Raw genomic sequence first — 21,449 nt, 5'->3', positions numbered from 1 at the left:
AATCAAAACTACTCTAAGATATCATCTCACTCCAGTCAGAATGGCAGCTATTATGAAGACAAACAACAATAAGTGTTGGTGAGGATGTGGGGGAAAAGGCACACTCATACATTGATGGTGGGACTGCAAATTGGTGCAGGCAATATGGAAAGCAGTATGGAGATTTCTTGGAAAATTGGGAATGGAATCACCATTTGACCCAGCTATCCCTCTCTTCAATCTATACCCAAAGGACTTAAAAATAGCATACTACAGAGACACAGCCACATCAATGTTTATAGAAACACAATTCACAATAGCTAAACTGTGGAGCCAACCTAGATGTCCTTTAATGGATGCATGGATAAAAAAAAAATGTGGCATATATACACAATGGAATATTCCTCAGCAATAAAAGAGAATAAAATCATGGCATTTGCAGGTAAATGATTGGAGTTAGAGAAGATAATGCTAAGTGAAGTTAGCCAATTCCAAAAAAACAAATACCAAATGTTTTCTCTGATATAAGGAGGTTGAGTCATAGTGGGGTAGGGAGGGGGAACATGGGAGGAATAGATGAATTCTAGATAGGGAAGAGGGGTGGGAGGGAAAGGGAGAGGACAGGAGATTAGCAATGATGGTGGAATGTGATGGTCATCATTATCCAAAGTACATGTATGAAGACATCAATTGGTGTAAACCTACTTTATATACAAACAGAGATATGAAAAATTGTGCTCTATATGTATAATAAGAATTGTAAAAAAATAAAATAAATTTTTAAAAAAAAGACCTTCTTTCTCACAGCAGCTCTGTCCCTGCAACAGAAGAAACCTTCATTTTCTCTTGGTTTCAAATTCCTGAGTTGCATCATGAGGATGGGAAATGACTTGTCCTGAAAGGTCCTTCATATGCCTAACATTCTGTGATCTCAAAATACCTTCTGAAGTACATTCAGTGGCAAAGCTTGGAGGAGTCTGATATTAAGGACTCAGAGCCCTCTAGAAGAGGTCTGCCTTAGTACTGTTTAATTAGAAATTTCCCTTTAATTAGAAAACACACAACTTTGAAACTGCAAGCCCCTTTTAGCTCATTGTTTTTTCCCAGAGGTTGGTGTTATCCTAGATCTCTGTAAAAATTGCTGATGTCTATATTTTTCAGCCAGAAAAAATACAAAAACTAAAGTCCCAGTGTTAGGTCTGACTCTAAAATATTCTAGTTACTAATTTAAGAACTATGAAAAAGAGATATTTTTCTCTAACAAATTCATATGAAAATACAAAATTATACTCACTAAGATTATAATTATGTGAAAAATACACATGTGAACAACTCCTAAAGGAGGATGATTTAAAATTGAAGTATTCATATTGGGGTGGGGAAATTTGAAGGCTTTTAAACTTTTGATGTTATACTGTTTTTGCACTTTTTAAAAGGGTACCATGAAAACAACTAGTCTAATTTCTAATTTCCACTCCCCTATACAATCTGTTTTCCATTGAGGTTAGTTACTCTTTTTCTCTTCAACGTCTTTCTCTTGTTACACTCACACACAGAGCTTTTCTAGGAGAATTTTTACTTTGCCCACAAGTTACAAAAACAACATAAGACAAGTGGTTGTTGATTTGAAGAATGAACAAGAAGTGAGAGAATATCAGAATGGAGAGCAAGAAGAGAAAATTACAGAGAACTGCCAGGCTAGCACAGAGAACCAAGCTGCATTTCAGAAAACAGGCAAAAAACATGTGACAGTTATGTGTCCATATCTTTATATCAAGGCTGCACTTGAGTTTTTAGAAACCTGAAAGTCAAGGCCTTGACTAAGGATAAAGAAACCCCCTTTTGGTTGGACATGGTGACTTAAAAGCTTGAGGTGAGCTGGATACAGTGGCCTATAATCCCAGAAGCTTGTGAGGCTGAGGCAGGAGGACCACAAGGTCAAAACTAGCCTCAGCAACTTAGTGAGGCCCTAAGCAACTTAGAAAGACCCTGTCTCAAAATAAAAAATAAGAAGAGGGCTGGGTATGTGGCTCAGTGGTTGCACACCCCTGGGTTCAATCCTTGGTACAAAAACAAACAAACAAACAAACAAACAAAAAAAAAACCTGGAGGTGAAAAAGGGAGACAGAAATGAGTCAACTGTGTTCCTCAGTCTATTACAATTATGATCCCCCAAGGAGCAGTATATTGAACCTATTTTCCTAAAATCTCAAAAATCAGCTGTAGAACCAGGCATCAATTCTCAGGCTGCTATCTTAACCCAAGAGCAGGAGAAGGTCAACAGAACCTGACCTGAGGTCGTCACAATTAAGCAGTGTTTGTTTTTTTTTTTAAAGAGAGAGAGAGTGAGAGTGAGAGAATTTTTTAATATTTATTTTTTGGTTTTTGGTGGACACAACATCTTTATTTTATTTTTATGTGGTGCTGAGGATCGAACCCAGTGCCCCACTCATGCCAGGTGAGTGCGCTACCGCATGAGCCACATCCCCAGCCCTAAGCAGCGTTTTTCATGCCAAAACCTTTGATCTAAAATATAAAGTAGTTTGTTTTCTGCATCCTTGAAATATTAAAAGAATTCTTAGCAATGGTGAGCTCATTTGGCATAATAAGTCAACATAATAGGGTAAAAAGTCTAGAAAGAATACCAGAGATAGTCATTCCTCTATATCTGTAGGGATTTGTTCCAGAATCTCCCATGGTCACCAATATCTATCTATGGATGTTCAAGACCCTTATATAAATTGGCATAGTATTTTCATATAACCTATGCAATCCTCCCACATACTTTACTTTTATAATAACTAATACAATATAAATAATATGTAAATAGTTGTTGTACTGTATTATTTAGGAAACAGTGACAAAAAAAACTGCCCATACATGTTCAGTGCAGAAGCAGTTTTTTTACCCCAAATATTTTTGATCCGTGCTGGTTGAATCCACAGATGTCGAACCCAAAATATGGATGGTCAATTATAATGGAATCTAGTGGAGAGGCAGAAAAGGAAAAGTAATTAATTTGATGAAAACATAAACTTTCTAAGTAGAGCAATAGTTGTCCCCCCAAGACATGGCTGAAGCCCTTTGCAGCCATCAGGGGAAGTGCTCAGGTGATGGCAGTGAGCTAGTCCCATCCCACCTGGTAGGGAGGGGCAACTTCCAGGGACCTGAACTTTCTCAACTGTATCTTCTGAAGGGAAGAAGTACACATGAACTGAAGACACATCAAACTTGTGGAACAGAAGTAAATAGCAACTTCAGTCAACCAGTGAGGCATCTGCTGAGAGTTTTCAAACCCCCTGTGACACCTGCCACGTTAGTACACTGGGAAGAAAACATGGGTTTTTTAAAAAAAAAAATAGTGTCTTTCCCACTTTAGAATCATCTTGTTGCAGTCTGGCTTGGCACAAATAACCAAGCCGCCACACAGCCTTGTAGGTTCAAACAGCAACTCTTTATTCCCGAACTCTCATCGGCACTATACACACACTTCCGGGGAACACACTCCCTCTACCGGGCTCCTTGTGCCAATTCTCCCCAAACCCCGTGAGAACTCAATGGGAACTCCAAAGTAGCAGGCGCCTGAGGCAGCAGGATCCGCCCTAATCCCAGCAGGATCCACCCTAATCCCAGATCCGCCCTAATATCCAAACCGCCCTAATCCCAGAGCCGCCCTAATCCCAGAGCAGGGTCACCTTTCAACCATTCCCTCTAGCAAAATGCCAGGCTTCATTCCCACTAAACTGTGGCTCTCAACATCATCTAGACAGAATCTTCCTAGCAAGCCTCCCCACTCGGCAATATCTGAATGTGAATGCTTTGCTAACAAAAGGAGCTTCTTGTTCTGACACCTCTTGAAAGATGTCAACAAGCTGCCACAGCAACCTAAAATATTTTGCTGGGGTGGAGGACAGAAAAAGGAACTATGTTAATCAAGGTATGCAAACTGATGTAAATTACACCCTGCAAACCTCAGTGCATTAGTACAATAAAGGTTGTTTCTTGTTCATGTTGCTGTACAACATGATTTGGTGGTAGGGTTGGTTCCATGCAGTCATTTGGACCCCCATCTGATGGCACCATTAGCTTTAATAAGTGGCCTCCAAAACCTCTGCTGAACTGGAGGAAAGAGTGACAGATTTAAAATGTCAGGTGTGGAAGTGACAGATATTATGTCTACCAACATTCCACTGGCCAGAACTCAGACCCATGACCCCATCTGCCTGTAAGAATTCTCAAAAGCTATATATATAAACACTGTACCTGGGTAGAAGAGGAGAGCCTGGGCAATTTGAGCACTCTATTCTCTGCTCCCTGTGCTGAATTAAAGACGAAATTATTCATCTCTCTCTCACTCTCTGTCTCTTTCTCTCTCTCTTCCTTTTTCTTTTTTTCAGTGCTGGGGATAGAATCCAGGGCTTCACAGATGCTAGGCAAGTGTTCACCACTGGGCTATACCCACAGGCCCAAACCATTCAGCTTCTTATTCTTGCACAGCTATAGTTGGAAGATTATGAAGGAGAATCTTACTAAGTCAGGGCTATTCTCCTATGCTTGTACCCTGGTATTTTCCCTGAATTTTAAAAGTTGGAATCAGCACAGTGCATGTGTGTGATTGATACTGCTGAAGTGTTTGTGGACATGCGTGGCATCATAAAGAGTCACAACCTTTATGATTACAGAAAACTGAACACTCCGAGTTCGAATTAAAAAGTGTCTTCGGAGGAGATATGGCTCAGTGGTAAAGCACGTGTGAGGTCTGGGTTCAATCCCCAGCATGCAGGGCTGAAGGTGTCTTCTAGAGCTCTTGACTTGAGGACTCTGTTGACTCCAGTATCTTGAGAGAAAATGGAGTCAACAGAGTCCTCAAAGCTGTGCAGTCAGCCTTTGAAGTTGCTGCAGCTGGAGATTCTGAAGCTTTCTGGAATAGGGAAAAATCAAGAGCAATATAAGTCACAGCTTTGGAGCAAGCCTCAGACTTCAACAAAGGACCAGGCTATGTACTTTCAGATTTCTGCTGTCTCCTTGGTTTGTGTTTTTTATGGACTGGGAACTCTGTGTGTGTGTGTGTGTGTGTGTGTGTGTGTGTGTGTGTGTGACTTTTCCCCTTACTTTTAGAGTAATTATTATAAAAAGCTCTTTCTTGTGACCATTCTGCATACCAAGACATATAATAGCATTTCTTCTAAAGACTTTCAAGAAATGTTTAAAGTAGAGGTACATTTACTATGTAAAGGTTTACTTATGATAAGAAAAAAAGGCATTTTTTTGAATCCACACATATATTATAATGTCAAAGGGCACACAGAGAATAGAAAAGTTCTAAAGAGAATCCTGCCAGAATGTTAGCTATTGTTCCTTTCAGTTAATATTGTATCTGCTTAAATTATTTTCTTGTGCTAATTTTTCACAACACAAAAAGATTTTTTTTTTAAATGGAAGGAAAGCTGGACATGGTGGCACATGCCTGTAATTCCAGTGGCTCAGGAGGTTGAGGCAGGAGGACTGGGAGTTCGTAGCCAGCCTCAACAACTTAGCAAGAGCCTAAGCAACTCAACAAGACACTGTCTATAAATTAAAAATATAAAAAAGGGCTGGGGATGTAGCTCAGTGGTTATGTATCCCTGGGTTAAATTCCCAGTGCCAAAAAAAGAAAAATGTGCATGTCTGAAGACGACAAAATACAAAATGTTATTATGTTAAAAAATTTAGAAACTTTTAAAGAAGCAAAAAAGAAGTTGCTTTTAATTTTCTTCACCCAGAAAAGACCATATCCAGCCTTTGGCATTTGCTTTTTATGCTTTAACACATTATATGCTATTTTTAAGGTTACACTAGCACAGGACAAAGAACTTGAACAGACTTTTCTCTGATGACAATTAGCATATCTTTCAGTTAGCTTTTTCATCACTGTGAACAATTTTAGAGAAGGAAATGTTTATTTGATTCATGGTTTCAGAAGTCTCTGTCCATAGATGGCCAGCTCCATTGCTCTGGGCCAGAGGCGAGAAGGAACATCACAGCAGAAGACTGTGGTGGCAGAAAGCAGTTTAAGGCATGGCAACACGAACCAAAGAGACAGCTTTGCTCAACAAGGACAAACTATCAACCCCAAATCCATGCCCCCAGCGACCCACCTTCTCCAGCCACATTCAACCTCCCACAGTTACCACCCAGCTAATCCATCAGGTGTATTAATGCAGTGAATAGGTTAAGGCTCTTGTGACCTAATCATTCCACCTCTGACCATTCTTGTATCGTCTTACTCATGAACTTTTTGGGGACATTTATGGTTAAATCATAATAGCACATAAGAAGATTCTCAACATTATTGGCCATTTAGGGAAACACAAATCAAAACCACCAAAACATACCCCTTTACACCTACAAGAATGGTTGTAATTAGAAAGACAGATAATAACAATCAATGGTGAGGAAGTGGAGAAATTGAAATCCTCATGCATGTCTGGTAGGAATATAAAAAGGCACAACCAATTAGAAAACAGTCTGACAGCTCCTCGAAAAGTTAAATGGAGAGTTATCACATGATCAAGCAATTCCACTCCTAGGTATATAGCTAAGAGAATTGAAAACATACATCCCCACGAAAACTTGGACCCGAAGGTTCAGCGGCATTGATCATGATAGTCAAAAAGTGAAAACAAACCAAATGTGCATCCACTGGTGAATGGCTAAACAAAACGTCACATATCCATACAGCAAAATTTTATTTTGCAATAAACAGGAATGAAATATTAACCCATGCTACAACATGGAAGAATCTTGAAAATATTTTGCTAACTGAAATAAGCCAGACACAAAAGGACACACATTGTTTGATTCCATTTTGTAATGCAGTGTCTAGGATAGGCAAACTTACAGAGACAGAAGGTGGTTGCCTAGGGTCAGGGAGGGGAGGATTGGTGGGGAAACTGGGAATGACTACAGTTGCTCATGAGATTTACAGGTAGGTGTCAAAAGTGCTCTGAAGTGGACAGAAGTTAAGGGGACACAATCCTGTGAACATTCTGAAAACCATGGACTTGTATACTTGAAGTGGATGAACTGAATGGTATATAAACTATACCTCAAAATACAGATTTTTTTTTAAAAATGGAAAAATACTGTGAACATATAAAAAAATTCAAATTTTATACAAGAATCTAAAATTAGGATTTTCTTTTTCACTTACTCTTCAACTGCTAGCTCTAGTCTCCAGAAAGGGCAATATGTAGAAGTTTCTGGGTTTCTTTTTTTGGGGGGAGGGGTTCTTCTGGTGATTCCTAATTTAATATTACAATATAATTCTCTTAATTGAGCTACCATTTTAAATTGGCATCTTTGAAAAAACATTCGCCCTTTGACTTTGGGGGTGGATTGGCTTATTTTACCTATGATAGTCTCCAGATCCGTCCATTTACAAGATGAAATCATAAAGTCATTCTCTTTTATGGCTCAGTAATAATCCATTGTGTATATATACACCCTAATTTCTTTTTTAAAATTTATTTATTTTAATTAGGTATATATGGGCTGGGATATATGATCGCAGAATGCATTTTGATTCATTGTACACAATTGCAGAACAACTTTTCATTTCTCTGTATACTATGTAGCATCGCGCCAAATGTGCAAACAGGTACCTAGTGTAATAATACCCATCACATTCCACCATCTTTCCTACACCCCCCTCCCCTTTTCCTTCTCTCCCTCCCCCTTGCCCAATTAAAGTTCCTCCATTTCTCCCATGTCCTCCCCTGCCCCCATTATGGATCAGCATCCACTTATCAGAAAGTACATTTGTATTTTGGATTTGGCTTACTTTGCTTAGCATGATATTCTCCAACTCCATCCATTTACCTGCAATTGCCATGGTTTTATTCTCTTTTAATGTTGAGTAATATTCCATTGTGTATATATTGTGTTTTTTTATCCATTCATCTATTAAAGGGCATCTAGGTTCTTCCACAGTTTAGCTATTATGAATTGAGCTGCTATAAACATTGATGTGGCTGTGTCCCTATAATATGCTATTTTTAAGTCCTTTAGGTATAGACCGAGGAGTGGGATAGCTGGGTCAAATGGTGGTTCCATTCCCAGTTTTCCAAGAAATCTCCATACTGCTTTCCAGAGTGATTGTACCAATTTTCAGTCCCACCAGCAGTGTATGAGTGTACCTTTTTCCCCACATCCTGAACAATATTTATTGTTGTTTGTATTCTTGATAGCTGCCATTCTGGCTAGAATGAAATGAAATCTTAGAGTAGTTTTGATTTGCATTTCTCTAATTACTAGAGATGTTGAACATTTTTTCATATATTTGTTGATTGATCCTCTTCTGAGAAGTGTCTGTTCAGTTCTAAACCACAATAAGGTGCAGGGAGAATAGAACCTCAGTGGATTTGTTAAAGGGGAATGAAGAGAAGAGAGGAAGGATAGGAATAGGAAAGATAGTGGTATGAATGTGATATAAACTTTCCTATGTACATATATGAATACACCACAGTGAATTCCATCATATGTACATCCATAAGACTGGGGCCCTAATTAGAATATATATTGCATTCCTGTATAATATTTTCAAAATTGGCTCTACTGTCATGTATAACTGAAAGGAACCAATAAAAATATACAGATAATATTTTAAAAAGTAAAAAAAAAGCATTTCTGACATTCTACTCTGAAAGAGAAAATTAACACAGTTTTACTACTTCCCACATCCTCTCCCCTTTTTGCTTTCCAATTTTTGTTTCTTATTTTTTTGTAATGTTTTCCCTTTTATAACTTTAATATATTCAAGTCTCTATTTCTTGATTTGTCAATTTTAGCAACCATCAATTATGTGGAAGAATATAGACTTTTGATGTTTAATGGCTATAAACTACAAGGGAGAAAGTCCAGCTAAATAAAATACTGAGAAAGCTGTCCACAGAAAACTGCTGCCTACTTGTTTAATTATGATGTGAAGAACTTAATTGGATGTTTCTCAAAGATTTCAGAATTTGGCTTCATGATACTATAATTATCTGAGAATTGATAGTAGTGCTGACCACATTGTCTGGGTGCCAAGAATAAAGAAACTAAATGTTCACTTCACCCTAAACTCTTCACAGTATTTACTCTGTAGGTATTATTTAATATATTTTAAGAAGAGACCATCCTGCTGATGGGAAACTTTGGAAAGTTGGCAGACAACCACTGGGACTTCCTTTCCATTTGGAGAGTCAGCCATTCCACAACTCTTGAGTTATAAGGAGGATGCTCTGCTCTGTTATTTTAGCACCATATCTCAAATCTGGTTCCCATGGCAATGCTCTTGGACCAGGTGGTGAATAGAAAATGGTAGAGTCTAGTTGAAACTGGGGCATCCTATGGGACAAATGAGATGGAGAAAAGTAGGAAGGGGCAGTGGCTTTGAAACATGCCCCCGGTATTTCACTGATAAATAATCACCTGAAACAAATACTCAACCATAGCTACAATAAAGGAAAAATATAAAGTGAAAGAGCTCTAAGCTTCTTCTGCACACTTCTCAATGATGAGGGAGAAGACACTGGTTGCCTATCTACTGGGTACCATACTCTGTGCTGGGTGGTTACCTATTATTCAGTCCTCAACTTTGAAAAGTAATCTTATCCATATTCAAAGATGAAGTAACTGAGGTGGAGAGGCTACATATTGTCCCAAAGCTAAATGAGCTGAGATCTTCCTTAGCTCCAAATCTCTTAAATTACCAAAAGCAAACAATTCAAAACTTGATGTGGATGGGGCTTTGGGAAATATACATACTAGGGAAATATTGGTATAATTTTTTTCTATAAAACAGTTAACAAGAAGTAGATAATTATCTATACCTATGTCCCAGTAATCCCATTTGGGGGAATAAAAAATACACAACAAAAAACTATTTGTTGTACTGATATTTTAAATGTGAACAGGAAACAAATTCACCAGTCAATGGTTGAAGACTGATTATGTTATAAACTATCACTAAAAAGGAATCTTATTGGACTATTTTCATGGGCAAAAAAGAAATATGCAAGATAATGTTGAGACAAAAAAAGTAGAATACAACAGAAAGCACAGAAACAATGAACCAATCTATGAAAAATACATGTGCAGTATTAATGTGTAATATTTACATGTTCACAAATCCATGCAGATGCTTATGTCAGTGGGATTCATTTCCATGAAGTTAAGTACATGCTAATTTATAGATTTAAAATTCCAGAAACAAATTCTGCATTTTCTGGCACTGGGACCCATTTGAGAATTTGAAAAGAGGTGTGAGAAAAAGAGGAAGAACTGTGGCATACTCTGAAAACAAAGACACATGGCCCCACAAATCTCTCTTGCATATTTCTGAAGAATTTTTTCCTGCTAGATAGAAACTCTGCTGTGATATCCAATATTGGCTGAGAGAAGGGGTGTGTGTGTGCAGAATCAGTGCTGTCTTTGCCCTGCCCTGAACTGATCTGCTTATGGATGCATTCATAAATATTGTTCAAGAATTGCTTTGAAAATCCATGCTTGCAGAGAGGACTGAGTCATCTCACCTTAGGAAACCACCAACCTAAGACTCAGGTATTCTCAGTCATTAAACTTGTAGGTTCCCACTCCAAGTCTTCCTACAAGGCTTTCTTCCTGCTCAGAATGCTTCTACTATTCACATCTGAGCATCCTCCAAGGCCACTCCTGTACTCTTCTTCCTTCCAAGGAGTCGTTGAAGAGAGACATCATTTCCACTTCTTGGAATTCCTGTAGAACTTCGAATCCACTCACTTATTCTGCCAACACGTCACAGGCACATGTCTGTGTCCCTGTGGTGAGAAGCCCAGTTTTTGTAAACTGTCCATATTATATCAATGCTTAACAGAGAGCTTTGAAATACAGCACAGGGTGCTCAATGGATAATTGTGAAGTTGCCACCTATTCCTTCCAAAAAGAGGTCTTTTACCCATGGTGCCTTAATCACAGTACTAGTGTTTCAAGCACAGTACTACAAGACAAATGGATTTGGAATCCAATGTACTCTCTCCCATCTTTTTTGTGACTTTGGGCAAGTTTAGTTTCTCAGCTTCTGTGAGTCCATTTGCTTGTTCATGAAATAGAGACATAAAAGCCCTCAGAGGAGGCAGGTGAGGATTAAAACTACTCATTCTTCAGCTCTCACTTTAAATATTACTTTGTTGGGGCCCCCTTTCATAGGTGGAAGGTGGGATTCCCTCTCCTCTACCTCGAACACTAAACAACAGTTGCTGTCCCATAGAACTTGGACAAAGATGCTGTTCTCTAATTCATGTTCTGTAATTACAACACGTGGCTAATGAGCACTTAAAATGTGGCTGATAGGACGGAGGGACTGAATTTTCAATTTTATTTAATTTCAGTTTACATAGCCACATGATGTAGCTAGTGATACCTAACTGGACCTCAGGGCTGTAAAGGATCTGCATTATAATTCTTAGCACTCAGTTGTGTATCTTTTATCAGACTGAGCTCCATGTGGAATTCACCTGGACGACAATGACTGCTTCTGCATCCATAGCTCCTGGAACAGAGACAAGTGTACATCCTCTTATTCATCTTAGTATCCCACAGCTTAGCCCAGCAGACACCGTAGGTGCTCAATAACAATTTGCAGATTAAATTAAATTGACTTCTAGTCTTACAAACCAACTAATCATCTGCTCCTGGAGAATGTTCAACCAAAGGGAATTGCATAAATGTCTTTCTTAAACACTTCTTTGTATACAGCATAGTGATTAGAAGTATCTGCCTGGCTTCAAACCCTGCTTCTATTTCCCAGCCATATGACCTCTAGCATGTAATCTTTTTGTGTTTCAGTTTTATTATTCTGTGAATTGGGGACATTAATGGTCCTATCTTATTGTGTTGCTGAAAGATTATATTTGTTGAAGCTTAAAATGATCATTTTATTTTTATTTTTAATTTATTTAGGTACTGGGGATCCAACCCTGGGGCACTTAACCACTGAGCTACATCCCCAGTCTTTTTTTATTTCTTATTTTGTGAAAGGGTCTCACTCATTTGCCAAGGGACTCACCAAGTTTGTGAGACTGTCCTCTAACTAACAATCCTCTTGTCTTAGTCTCCCAAATTGCTGGGATTATGGGCATTTATAGGAATTATGTGACATTACATCATGAATTATAAATGTTCAATTTAAATAGTAAGTATGTTAAATTACACCATAAGGATTCAGTCAAAATCCAGGTTGTAGGAAACTTTAGTTGGGAAATTGAGGCAGTCATCAGGGAGTAAATCGAAGAGCCAATAACTTTCCTCTGAGATTGGTAATCTAGCTGCAAAGAAGGAGAGAGGTATTCAACATCACTTTATAGTAGAGGTAGGCGTGCAGGTGAGGGACAATGCTGTGAGTGGCATCCCACAGTGGGAGCTCTATGATTGCTGGCAAAAGTTGTGTTGTAACTGCTTTTAACAGAGTTTTAGCAAAGAGGGCCCCAAACTTCAATTTCAGTCTGTCAGATGTTTGTTTGTCAGACATGGGAGATGGTCTCATTTGTTGACTGAGCCACAGCCGCAGCAAAAGCGCGGTTCTTTGTTTCCTACATAAGTGAGGGTATTAATATAGAGGGTGGGGTGGGGGATAATAAAACAACTGGAAAACTGGGACTTCCAAGAATTCCCTGGAGGCCTCAAGATGACAATCTTGGGTCAGCCTTCCGTCGTCTTAGGCTTCTCCACTTGTTCTCAATCCCAACACCAACAGGGGGTATCCTGAATTGTGGGTGATATATTTTTAAATTTTGCTTTAGAAGAATTTTTAAACTAATTTTTATTTTATAAAATTAAACAAAATAAACAGAACATATATAGAACTACAAAAACAGTATCACTTCAACAAAATTGCAACCCTCTCTGCTTCTGTTTGCCTATTTACCATTACCTTTGCCTGAGTGGCCACTGCCTCTCACTTGGATGACCACAGCAACCTCTCCACTAACCTTGCTTCAGTTCTTGTCTCCTTGAAACCATTTGCCATATACTTCCCAGAGTGATCTTAAAACAACGGATATCAGATCTTGTCCCTCTCTCTGCTGCTTATAATCTTTCAAAGTCTTTCCACTGTCTTAAATTCTTTATTGTGGACCTCAAGGTCCTACATCATCTGACCACAAAACATGTATCTCCATTTCACTGCAGACCCTCGGCCCTTGTTCCCTCAGGTTCCAGCCCTCCATGTTTCATAAACAGGCTCAACTTCTATGCTCAGTACAGACTTGCTGTTCCCTCTGCCGGTAGGGCTCTTCACTTGGATTTTTTTTTTTTAAACAATGCCTTTATTTTTTTTATGTGGTGCTGAGGATCGAACCCGGGTCCTGCCCATGCTCGGGGAGCGCTCTACCACTAAGCCACAATCCCAGCCCTCTTCACTTGGATTTTTCATGGCTGTCTTCTTTCCTACATGGAAACCCTGAGTCTTATGTTGTCTCCTCTGAGAGGACCATTGTAATGACCATCCCCCCAACATTACACACACACACACACACACACACACACACACACACACACACACAGGTTTGAGTTCATCAGTGGTCAATGTATTAATAAATATGAGGTGAAGGGTTTAAACCAGCACATTAGAAGGCTTTAGTATTGTTAAGTGCCTTATGATTAATATTATTATTATACCATTCACTATTTAAGTTCATCTTGTACATTTTTGTGTTGACCTTTCAATGGTTGATCTACCTCTCCTCCTGGTTAGTTCCATGAGAGAAGAGGCCTTGCCTATTTTAAACATTTATTTATCTCCTATAATCTAGAATAAAACCTGGAACTTGTTCAATAACCATAGTTGAAAGGATAAACTACCTAAAGAAAAAATATGACCCAGGGAGAGGGGAAGACTAGAAGATAGATGACCACTGATGGCTGAGTAGTGGGTTTCTTGGGAGATCTTTATTTTCTTCTATCTAGCTTTTTATGTATTTCTATTTTTTAACAAGGCGCAAAAAAAGTTTTATTAATTTTGGCAATAACGTCATGCTGATAAGCCATTGGAAATGTCAATTGATCCACTTCTGCAGGCTGGTGCAGACTGCAGTCTCTGGATCTGTACATATCCACTTCTTGAATCAGAAGTCACATGACACTTTTCTGGAAGAACTCTCAGCTTTGAGTCTCTTGGAGAAGCACACACAAATGCAGGCCTACCTGGCAAAATCTCCCTGGGGAGGGGGTGATCTGACAAGTTTCATTCCATCAGTGGTCATGCCTTGTGACCGGTCACCTGTCTCTTTATCTCTAGTTCCTTAAATCAGGAGTCCCATTTAGCTCCATACCTTCACACTATGAAGGTCAACTAAGGTCAGGGCTCTAGCGAGTATGACTCACATCCTACTCTCGGCTGTCCACTGGGCACAAGCTCGACGGAGCCTGACGAACCCTGTGATTTTCCAGACTCAGCTTTAGGACCTGAGGTTCATTCCCTGAAACACTCATCCATGAACAAAAACCCAATGTGGCTACCAAGGGGTAGTTAGCATTTAGGGAAAAAAAGAAGCTCCTACACTCTGGTCTTATCCAGTGTGCTTCTGATTCCAAGTTGAATATCCTGCGAAAGATAGTCAAAGGGCAGAGCCAAGCATCCCTTTGAAAGTCCACCTGTGAACAGCAGCCCAGCTGTTCCAATCTGCCCTTCTTGACAGTCTGTCCTATGGACTTCAGACATGCCTAGCCAGCCCCTATTCCCAAACATGGAAGCCAATTCCTTTCAGTAAACCTCTTAATACATATTTTCTCCTGGTTCTATTTCTATAGTTGAAACTTGGCTAATACAATATATGGACTTCCAGTTCTTCTTTTATTTTTTTTTCTCTCTCTTTCTCTCTTTTTTTTTTTCATGACTGTATAGCAGGGGTCAGCAAGCTTCTTATGAAGGGCTGACAGTAAATATTTTACGCTTTGTGGGCCATATGATCTCTGTTGCAACTATTCAACAAAGTCATTGTAGCATGAATGTGGTTGTAGACAATAGGTCAATGAATAAGCATGGCTGAGTTTCCATAAAGGTTTATTTGTACAAATAGGTATTGAGCTGGATTTGACTCATGGGCTGTAGTTTGCTAACGCCTGCTGTAAGTATATGAATAAAACATAATTTATCTCTTGTTGAAGGATACTTTCCTCCTTTACCACACAGTTATACTACACATAGTGTCAGTGCTGTACCTATCCACCACTCTTGTAGTCAGTTATTTGTGCACATGTGCCAGAGTTTTTCTCAATCTAGCTAGGAGTGGACTTGCAGGGTCACAAAGTATGTGAATTTTTAAGTAGACTACAAGTACCAAATTCCATGATAAGGAAATTATTTCAATTTATTCTCCTATCAATGGTGCATGAGACTTCTAGTTATTCTATATCTTCCATAGTGAAGTTAGACTAATATTCACAATCTGATGGATATAAAATTGCATTTAATTACAGTTCTAATTTACATTAACCTAATGAATAATGAGATAACCATCTTTTCATGTGTATACTTTCCATTCATGTATCTTCTTTAATAAAGAATCTGTTCAAATCTTTTTACCTTCCAAAAATTGAGCTCTCTTATTACAGGGTTTTATTAGCTATTTATATATTAAGAATTCAATTCCTTTGTTGAATGTGTGATTGACAGATATTTTCTCCCAGTCCTGTAGCTTGTTATTTTTGAAACAGAAGATTTAATTTTTATGAAACCAAATCTATCATTTTGTTCTTTTATGGATTGTTCCCAATGACCTATCTATGAAATCTTTGCTTAACTCAAGATTACAAAGATTTTTGTCCTGTTTTCTTCCAGAAATTTTATACTTTAAAACCTTACATTTAGTTATGATACCTTTTAAGATAATTTTTGGATATAATACATATATAGGTCAAGGTTCATTTTTTGCAGATAGATGACCAATTGTTCCAGCACTATTTGTTAAAAAACAAAACAACCTTTTTCTGTTGTCTTGGCATATTTGTCAGAAATCAATTGATCACATGTGTGAGTCAATTTCTGGGCTCAATGTTTGGTTTCATTGACCTATATGTCTACCCTTTTACCAATATCACCTCTTTTGATTACTATAGCTTTGTAGTAATTCTTGAAACCAGGTGGTATGAATCCTTGGATTGGTTCCCTTTTTGGGGGTGGGGGGAGATGTAATCTCACTAAGTTGGTAAGGGGGTTTTGCTAAGTAGCTGGGACTGACCTCAAACTTGCAATCCTCCTGCCTCAGCCTCCCTAGTGGCTAGAATTACAGGTATGTGCCACCATGCCCAACTTGTTCTTCTTTTTAAAAACTGACTATTCTGGGCTGGGGTTGTGGCTCGGTGGTAGAGCACTTGCCTAGCATGTGTGAGGCACTGGGTTTGAATCTCAGCACCACATATAAATAAAATAAAGGTACATTGACTATTAAAAATATTTTTTAAAAAACTGACTATTCTAATTTATTTGTCTTTCCATATCAATATTAGAATCAGCTTGTTTGATATCTATAAATGTCCGGCTGAGATTTTGGAGGATTTCATTGAATCTCTAATTAGTTTGGAGAGAAATGACATTTTAGCAATGTCATGCTCCCAGTTTCTTTCATTAGTGTTTTCCAATTTTTTTGGGATATAGGTTGGGTGCATATTTTGTTAGATTTACACTTATGTATTTTTCCTTTACCAATTTGTATATTGGTTTGTGGTATTTTGTTTTTGATTTGCAAGATTCTTTATATAGTCTATATATGCAATCTTTATTTGCACTGCTTGAACAAAATTTCATAGTCTGAGTCCTTTATAAATGATAGAAACTCATTGTTCACACTTTTGGAGGATGGTAAGTCCAAGATCAAGGCACTATGAATGTTCATGCTTTGGTTTGATTAGAAAAGCACCATGTCTGAAGTATCTACTGCCAACTCCTTTCATTGATTAATTCTGGTGGTCTCCAATTTTTCCATCCTATTAGATTTTACAACATACCTTCACATGTGCCAGCTCCCAGATCCATAACAAACGGTAGGGGACAACCTTCTATCAACCCTCTGATGCTCTTATTCTAGACTATGACAATAAAGCAAACTCACTGTTGAAAAAAAATAAAAAACAAAACCAAGGCACTGGCAGCTCAGTGTCTGAGGAGGGCGTGCTCTGTGCTCCAAGATGGTGTTTGTTGTCCCCACACCTAGCAGAAGAAGCAGAAGGATGGAGGGACAAAAGGGACTAACAGACTCTCCCAATACCTTTTCTAAGGGCACTAATCGCAGTCATGAGAGTGAGGTTCCTGGTGATCTAATCATCTGTTAAAGGACCCACCTGCCAATATTATTACCTTAGTGGTAAAGTTCCAATATATGTATTTTGAGGGGAACACCAACATTTAGACCATAGCAGAGAGTAAACTACTTATTCTCAAATCCCAGCTATAGATTTCAAGGGCCCTGTCTTTTCCTAGGTTAGTAGTTTGTTCCTTTCCCCCTGCTTTCCCCGCACCAATCTATGCTGATATGGGGAAACATACCATGGAATAAGAAAGTCTAAATTATGGATTTTCTTCCCCAGGAATGCACTTTTGTATCTTCCAACTACTGAGCCAGTTTGAGAATGCAATCATTTATTCAATTATTTTTATTGTGAAATGTATTATACATTTGAAGTAGTATAAAATTATAAGATTTGAAAAACAACAAAGATGCATGTACACTTGTACATAATACCCTGACTAATAACTAGATCATGATAGCACTCTAGAAGCCACCTGTGTGTCCCTAATCACATACCTTATCCCCACTTGGAAATAAATGTTTTCCTTAGTTTTAAGTTAATCAGTCTCCCTTGCTGGCCTTTACAGATTTCCTACTTATATATGCAAATGTAAACAGAATGTGTTTTAATTTTTAAGAGATTCAAGAGTAAGCACAAACCTATCCGTGTACGGAAAGGTTGACATTACCTCTATTAGAAGGAAGTAAGCTGAACTGGGTCTGTAAACCCAGACTGCCTCCATGTTCCCTGGGAGTATATGGAAGACTTTTCTAGGGAATTCATTGGGAAATTAATCACCAGAATGAAAGAGGGGAGAGAAAGAGTTAACACAGGACTGTAACTCACCTCTTCCCTGCTGGGGGATTCCTTCCCTGTGAACCATGTGATAGCATTTAGATATTAGGAGAATCTACCTTGAAAATGTTTCCAACAGGAATTCCCTTCTCTGTTTAGACTGGTCCTTGTAAATTAACATGGACTGCATGGATTAAGGAGCACAGCTGGCTGGAGAGTTGAGGGCCAGGAAACAAGGTCAGCAGTTCCTATAATGAATGAAGTAAAATTGACAAACTCCAAAATAGACAACAGCTTCAATGGAGAGCAAGGGAAGAGCTCAGGGTGGTAGCTCTGCATCAGGTATAGAGGTCCAGACAGAGCAAGGTGGCATGTCAGGAGGGCCATCTTCATGATGCTTCCTGCCATGCTTCTCATTTTAACTCAAGGCAGGAAATTAGGGCAAAACTGGCCTAGATTCTTACCTGCCTTTGACTTGTCTCCTTCCCATCCCTCATGCCCTGCTACTTGGATCAGCAAAAATCTCATTCCCCAAGGATGTGATCTGCTTTGCTCCCATTATTTAAAAAAAAAAAAATTGTCAAAATACACATAAGGTTTGCCACCTTAGCTATTTTACATGTACACATTTCAGAATTGTTAAGCATACTCACATTGTTGTGAAACCAATCCAGAGAACTCTTCCATCTTGTAAATCAGAAACTCCATATCCACTAAATAACAATTTCCCTGCTCTCCGCTACCCCGAGTCCCTGCCAATCACCCTTCTACTTTCTACCTCTATGAACTTGTCTACTTCATTTATCTCAAATAAGTGGAATTATACAGTGTCTTTTGTGACTGCATTATTTCACTTGGCATAGTGTCCTCAAAGCTCATCCATATGATAGCATGTATCATAATTTTAGTCCCTGCATGCCCCACCAGAAGAGAGAATATATCAAGAAAAACATAAGATTCAAGATGCAGAAAGTGACAGCAAAGAGGGACAAGCATAGGAAATACATTTCTTGAGAACAAGCCTTGTAGAAAACATCCTTTTTCTACCCTCATACACAAATGATATTTTAGCTAACTGTAGAATTCTAGGAATGATGATTTTCCTAAGATTTTTAGATGTATGACTTCATTCCTTCTTTATTCCAGTGTGCTGCTATTGAGAAGTCTGAATCTAATCTTATTGCTGCTCTTCTGTGGGTGAACTTTTTGTTTGTTTTCCCCTCTTCTCTGGATGCTTTTAAAGTTGCCAGTGTTGCTGGGTACAGTGGTGCACCCAGCCTGTAATCCCACTGGCTTGGAAGGCTGAGGCGGGAGGATGGCGGGAGGATGCCTCAGCAACTTGGTGAGACCCTAAACAACTTAGCAAAACCCTGTATCTTAAATAAAAATATAGAAAAAGGGCTGGGGATGTGGCTCAGTGATTAAGTACCCCTGGGTTCAATCCCCAGTACCTACCCCAAACAAGCAAACAAAATTAAGTTGCCAGTAATTCCTTCCGCTTCTCAGGCCTGACCTTCCTGCAGCCTGGCTGAGCCTCTACTGCCGCGTTTTCTCGATTCCACCAGTCGCACCCCTCTGGTGACATCATGGTGGCCTACTGGCAACAGGCTGGACTCAGCTATATCTGATACTCTCAGATCTGTGCAAAAGCAGTGAGGGATGCACTGAAGGCAGAATTCAAAGCAAATGCCAAGAAGACTTCTGGCAGCAGCATAAAACTTGTGAAAGTAAAAAAGGAATAATCAACCCTGACTAAAGCTTGAAATGCTACATTTTCAAGGTGAAGAAGTGTGGGCACATGTTATGACAGATTAAAATCATCTCACTTCATGAAAAAAAAAACTGTCTTGTTCATAAATTGACGATGCCAATAAATTGATGTGTGGTTCACTCTTCTAAAAAAAAAAAAGTTGCCAGTAATTTTGGAGACTCATACTGGTATGCCGTGGTGTGATTTGTTTTCATGTTAGATTGTGAGACTTTTCAATCTGGCAACTCATCTCCTTCAGTTCTGGAAATTTTTATTGACTTAACTTCATCAATGCTTTCTTCCCACACCCCTTTTTTTCTTCTCTTCTCATCTTTTTATTTAGTATTTTACTTCTTGGATGTTTCTATTTTCTTATCTTTCTCTCTCTTTGTCAGTTTGCCATCTGGGAGATTTTCTTAGCTTTATCTCTTAATTTCTCTTTTTAAATTACTTTCTTTTTTTTTTTTTTTTTGGTTTCATATATATAATGTCCCAAAGCTGTCTTTCTTCTCTATATTTTCCTGGATTAAAGGATCCTATTCTGACTTCATGAGTGCACTATCTTCATCTCCCTGTGGATATTCAGGATGGTAAGTACATCATGGAGATGTTGACATTTTCTGCTCTGAATAGCCTATTTATTACTAGTTCTGTGTTTGTTTGTTTGTGGTGATCATTGCAGGTGTTCCTCATTGTCTGATAATCTTGGCTGTCTGCCCACGATGAAGAATGGAGGAGCTACTGGCCAGAGCAATTAGACAGACGAAAGAAATTAAAGGCATAAAAATAGGAAAAGAAGAACTTAAATTATCACTGTTTGCGGATGATATGATCCTATACCTAGAAGACACAAAAGGGTCTACAAAGAAACTACTAGAGCTAATAAATGAATTCAGCAAAGTGGCTGGATATAAAATCAACACGCATAAATCAAAGGCATTCCTGTATATCAGCGACAAATCTTCCGAACTGGAAATGAGGACATCTACCCCATTCACAATATCCTCAAAAAAAATAAAATACTTGGGAATCAACCTAACAAAAGAGGTGAAAGATTTATACAATGAAAACTACAGAACCCTAAAGAGAGAAATAGAAGAAGATCTCAGAAGATGGAAAAACATACCCTGTTCATGGATAGGCAGAACTAACATCATCAAAATGGCAATATTACCAAAAGTTCTCTATAGGTTCAATGCAATGCCAATCAAAATCCCAACGGCATTTCTTGTAGAAATAGATAAAGCAATCATGAAATTCATATGGAAAAATAAAAGACCCAGAATAGCAAAAGCAATTCTAAGCAGGAAGTGTGAATCAGGAGGTGTAGCGATATCAGATTTCAAACTGTACTACAAAGCAATAGTAACAAAAACAGCATGGTACTGGTACCAAAACAGACGGGTGGACCAATGGTATAGAATAGAGGACACAGAAACCAATCCACAAAATTACAACTATCTTATATTCGATAAAGGGGCTAAAAGCATGCAATGGAGGAAGGATAGCATCTTCAACAAATGGTGCTGGGAAAACTGGAAATCCATATGCAATAAAATGAAACTGAATCCCTTCCTCTCGCCATGCACAAAAGTTAACTCAAAATGGATCAAGGACCTTGATATCAAATCAGAGACTA

The 21,449-nt window shown here is 38.5% G+C and overlaps 1 pseudogene; it reads left to right on the top strand.

The window, feature by feature from the left end:
* The first annotated feature begins 19,646 nt into the window (after positions 1–19,646).
* LOC143390962 (ATP synthase F(1) complex subunit epsilon, mitochondrial pseudogene) lies at positions 19,647–19,830 on the top strand (annotated as a pseudogene).
* The last annotated feature ends 1,619 nt before the right edge of the window (positions 19,831–21,449 follow it).

This window comes from Callospermophilus lateralis, chromosome 2 (assembly GCF_048772815.1).
Source record: "Callospermophilus lateralis isolate mCalLat2 chromosome 2, mCalLat2.hap1, whole genome shotgun sequence".
In the NCBI taxonomy this organism is placed as follows: Eukaryota; Metazoa; Chordata; class Mammalia; order Rodentia; family Sciuridae; genus Callospermophilus; species Callospermophilus lateralis.
Note: the sequence above shows the minus strand (reverse complement) of the source record. Positions and strands in the feature narration are given on the sequence as shown.